Genomic DNA, 5443 nt, shown 5'->3' with positions numbered 1-5443 from the left:
GTGGTAACTTATATATATAGTTTTACGGATTCGTTTTACTAGGAACTCGATAGTACATTGTACGACGGGGTAGTTGGCTTGTCATTGCCGAGTACCAACATCGTCGTTTCAGGGTTGATGACAATTTTCAGTACGCTCACTTAAATGGGAAGGCAAATGACCATAATAAGCTTCTTCCGACTCGGAGCAGCTCGGACTCTGCGGTTTGCATAAGAGCTTTCTGTCTGTGTCGCGGTGAGTTAAAGGACACCCATGAACTCTGAGGGTTTCAGGTAACGCGTAAGAAGGACTGTCCTGTTTAATTAACAAGCCCATTGTCGTCTGATCAACCCTGAGAGAGCGGCCGGAAAACTACGAACGAACAATAGAGAGCCGATCGAATCAATACCAATATCTACGTCATCCTCTTCTTTTCTTTTTTCTTTTCTTCTTCGTTGCTCTGCGATCGAACTCTCTTGGATTTTCTGTCGCGGAATGTTTTATCCTTTAGACTCCTTTTTAATTCGACGACTCAAACCGCTACCGGACTACTTTTGTTGAGGAACTTGGATTCGCTTAATTGAGTTCCTTTATCATCGTTTCTGGAAATGTTCCGTAATTTCTCGTGAAAAACGTTGTTCAAGCGTTTCGATTCTCTTGGAATGTTAAGGAGTAACGTCTTTGAGAAAAAATTAAAGACAAACACGATATTCAAAATTATTGTTATTACTTTCATGTTTTTTAATACAATACGAAATAAGTTATTTCACGTAGACGCCAAATCGTGGATATAGGTATTTGTGGTTTATAGTATTTTGTTTTATATCTGGAATTACGATCGAGGATCATAGAGGAAAAATATGAAAAACACAATAACTTTAAAACTCGAAATGTTCAAAAAATATTGAAGACAAGTTAACCTTTGGACATGATAATTTCTGTATTAACGAATTTTCCATTTTTTATTGCACTTTCGCAATTGTAGAAAATTCTTGGTTAGTGCATTTGAAATCGAACGATTTAATTATTATAACAGATTCCGTGACTAATAGATTGATTTTACTCAATGCAATAAATAAAGTGATTAAAATGAAAGTAACAACGCGATGTCTAGAAATTATCGGATAAATTTTAATGTGGCAAACTATATCGACGGTATTTATGTTTATACAGAAACATTGCGAACGTGATACCGATCTGAAGTCATGTGCATCGCATCAGTTCGGCAAAACCGTCAGCTATCTTATGATCTCAATCTCGGTGAGATCCTGACGTTTTATGGGAAGTTGCATCTGTATTCCAGTGGATGGATATTGAACCTAGCCGCATATACGAAAGAGCAAGAAGACAGAGGCGCAATTACACTATTTATCGGTCCCACTATGGCTGTCGTTGAACGACCTATTCGGGATTTACTCGCTTCCCGGAGACTTCGATAATCGAGCCCGAGTAAATTTTACTTCCTGTTGTCCGTTCTGTTCTTAGTGATTTTTATGAAATGATTCTTACCCGTGTATATTGTGTGTCTTCTATGAAAAAGGGGAGAAGTGGGAACGAAGGAAGGTGATGTTGAAGTTTTGAAATCCAAAGTTAAAACGAATACAACTGCAAAATGCGTTATGCATATATATAAAAGCGTATGCATATATACAAGACGATAAAAGATAAAGTACTATCAAACTGGTAACTTCAAAGTATAAGAATTATGTAGTATAATACTTATTATATATACTATGTTATATAATACTTATATAATAAAATACTTATATGGAAGTATAAACTGGAAGATTAAACGAGCTTATGATACCGTTCACCGTTTGACACGAATGCAAAATAATCGATCAACATAGGTTACGGTTAATGAATAAGCGTCATCCGGCAGTTTGATGTATTTCTAATAATTCAATTCTGGATGCTTACTCAATTTCATATTTCAGGTTTTCATAAGCACAATGGTAACTTTTACACCGAAAAGATTGCTTTCAAAGCTTACATCGTCGATTTTACTTTTCTCGGTGAAAACTATAAGCCGCCAGAATATTGGATGCTTCTCTTCTTATCATGTGGCATAATATAAGAAATAAAGAAAACAGGCTGTCGAAGATATTAACACAATTCTTATCACAGATACAACGAAGTGAATAATGTTGGAGGGGAGCTGTAGCGAATTCGTAGAAAGGAAAACCGCGTCTTAGTTTCAAAAGATTCATACTTATTCGCTCGTAAAACGTAGAAAAGAAAGAAACAGGGATTATTGTTCTCTGCTTTCTTACGACAAGCAACGGCACAAGGCAGTGGTAGAAGAGCTAAGAATGCTTTCCTTCGTGCATTCAAACCACGTCAAGCATCTCCCCATATTAAGATCGCCTCGATTCTCGCGCAAAAATCTAAACAATGGGTCGACATTTCGGGAGAAGAGGGTGGAAACAATGGTTACGGGCAACTGCCATTGCACCCCCGAGCGATAAGTCGCCATAATCAAAGAGTCTTTACACTTGTGCGTCAGATATATTACGGGTGCTAAAGCGTCGATTACTGTTTGAATCGATGTTAGTCATTCTAAATTCTAGCACGATGTTATTTAAACATGAAACTGTGTAGTTATTAGACTGCATATGTTTATGTATTTATATACATATGTATATGGAAAGTATATAAAAATGTAGATCATTTACGTAATTTATCTTAATTTACGGTGGAAGCATCGAGAACCAGCTAATAGTTTTTAAGACGAGGAAAGAGATTTCATTCTACGCGTCATATAAAATAAGTGTGGATAATTCTAGAGAAAAGAAAGATATTCATCCAACGGAATACAGTTCTTAACAACTCATTGAATTTATATATTATAATATTAATAAATCTTACAATAAGGAACGACGCGATTAACGTAAAAACAAGGTAATAAAGATAATAAAGAGATAAAGAATACGCGCAGATAATTATCTCTGTACTCGTGAACTCGTTGGGAACGTGCGTCGTACGTGTCACAATCGCTAACCTTCCGCAACACGCGATTCCCTGGAAAATCGATTTCTCTGGAGTCTGACGGCAGCTTGGAAGCGAAACAGTCGACGGCAACGTAATAATCACAGAGTCCTTCGAGATCGAGCTGTCTATCGACGCCCACGTACTATCCGCTACTCCACCACTTACGTTTAACCATAGATTACAGCAGACAATTACCACGCGACTATCAGTGAGTAATTATCCCGACGTTAGCAGAAATTTTCGCATGCGTTCGACTCAGGTCGCGTGCACGTGCTCCCCACTCTCTGCAACACGCACTCACAGACGGACACGCGCACGATCTCTGCAAAGAGCACTGTGTGCTGCAGAGGAAGAAACGGTTAGCGTACGAAACAAAGGGTGGAGAGAGAGATAGATACATAGATAATAGATAGATAGATAGATAGATAGATAGATAGATAGATAGATAGATAGATAGAGAGAGAGAGAGAGAGAGAGAGAGAGAGAGAGAGAGAGAGACAGACAGACAGACAGACAGACAGACAGACAGACAGAAGGAGAGATGGTGGAAAGGGAACCACGTACAGATGGAACGAGAATTTTTGTAGAACGGATACTAGGTTCCATTAGAGCGGATACTTTTAATACTACCATTGAGATTTGTTTGCCAATGACAATGCGGACTGTGCAGCTGTAGAGAGCAAGTAGGCATAGGCTGTAGATCGCAGTGGCAGCGGGAAGAGTCGAGAGGATGTGTCGGTGAGGGTTGTTCCGCGGTTGAAAACGCTTGCTACCACGTAGCAGCGCGGAGAACGAAGAGAGAGGGATTCTAGGTGGAAAGAGCGATCAAGAAAGGGAGAGATATAGAGCAAGGAGAGCGGTGGGTGGACAGGTTGGCGGTGGCGAGAGATGCGCCACGACACAATGGGGCAAAATTAATCGCTGAAATCTGGGTACAATGTAAAAGAGACGTGAGGTTGGGGGTTGACTGGGGGTTTATGAAAAAAGCTACGACTTCAAGCCATAAGTCAGCGATTTCCTCTGGTACATTGAGTCGGCGGCCGCGCGGACGAACGCCACCCGTCAGCCTCCAACTATCGCAGCGAGTTCTTACGTGGGACGACGGTGACCCGTAAGACGTACGCGTCGCGTATGTCATTTCGAACGACCCGTTATCTTTATACCTTTCACGACCTACGGGACCGGACCGGATCTCCAAAAAATTCTCGGCCAACCTTCGTCTATTGGTTTTCAGCGTTATCTGCCTGTTCAAGAGGAACGGCCGATTCTACTTCTCCGGTCGTTGAAACAGAAACTGTTTAACCGGAAGAAGGAGCATCGTGTTCAAGTATTTCGATACTTAGATACCATCGAATTGGTTCTATCGTTAGATTGTGTAGGGTGTAATTTTACGAAAAAACCAAAGGTAATAAAATATTTTTTTTAATCATTTGTAAGAAGATTAGGGTTATTCAACAACACGTTCAACAAATCGATATAAAGTCAATCGCGATTTAAAATCAATTTTAATCGTGCTGATGTCTTCTGACCTACTTTCATAAATCTTCAGAAAAAGTAGGAAATGCTTTCTGGAAAGCAATGTTGTCTCTTATGTATCATTTCCATTAGTTCTTTGTTCATCTCAGAATGAACAATCAAACAGTTACTCAACAAGTTTAACTTATTTCGATTCTCAACGCACGGAGTGCCTTGCCGGAATAGTCAACCTCCTAACACGTTTTATTACATTACGTTGTACAAGTAGCTACTATGTATATATATAGTCGTAATATTACGACTTGACCTTATGGCTTTTACTCGATTCCACATGATCAGTTTTAATTTTTTTTATCTTATTTTTGAAAATCTTGTCTCTTTCCCAAAGTATGTACTTCTTTCAGAAAACCGAAACGAAACGAAAAGATTCTCTTTCAAATCCTTTCGAGAAGAAGAGCTTCCTACTTTAATTCCAAGAATTTAAAAAATAAAATAACGAATAACTTACATCATACAATTATACTACGTGCGAAGTCATGCCATTTTTTCTAGTCATTTAAAAATTAGTTTAGTCATATAGTATAACGTTATAAATCAGCAGATTCATGACCCACGCTCGGTGTATACCTACAGGTTAAAAGCTTGCTCGTAGTATTGTTAAATATTTACTTGACTATGATAAACATTCAACTAGCTTAAGAAGCCCTCTTGGATTCATTACTTCTACTTTGCCGCGCTTCACAAGAACGGAAGTTCGTTGTTATTAGAACCATGTGAAGTACCTGGGGAGTTTGTAAGTTTGCCATGTTAAGTAAGTGCATTGAAAAATAAAAGTTTTTTGTTTCTTTTTTTTACTATTTTGTTCATCGTTTACTATCTATAACGTATTTTTTGTTCGAAACTACCGAAATTCTTTGTTGCTATTAACAGCAAGCATGTTCGAACTCTTTCGTATTTGTAACATTATTTGTTTTCTCAAATAAATGTTTCGTTCGGC

The sequence above is a fragment of the Bombus bifarius genome, unplaced genomic scaffold (assembly GCF_011952205.1).
Source record: "Bombus bifarius isolate JDL3187 unplaced genomic scaffold, Bbif_JDL3187 scf7180000008138, whole genome shotgun sequence".
Taxonomy (NCBI): Eukaryota; Metazoa; Arthropoda; class Insecta; order Hymenoptera; family Apidae; genus Bombus; species Bombus bifarius.
The sequence above is the reverse complement of the archived record's forward strand: the minus strand, read 5'-3'. Positions refer to the sequence as shown.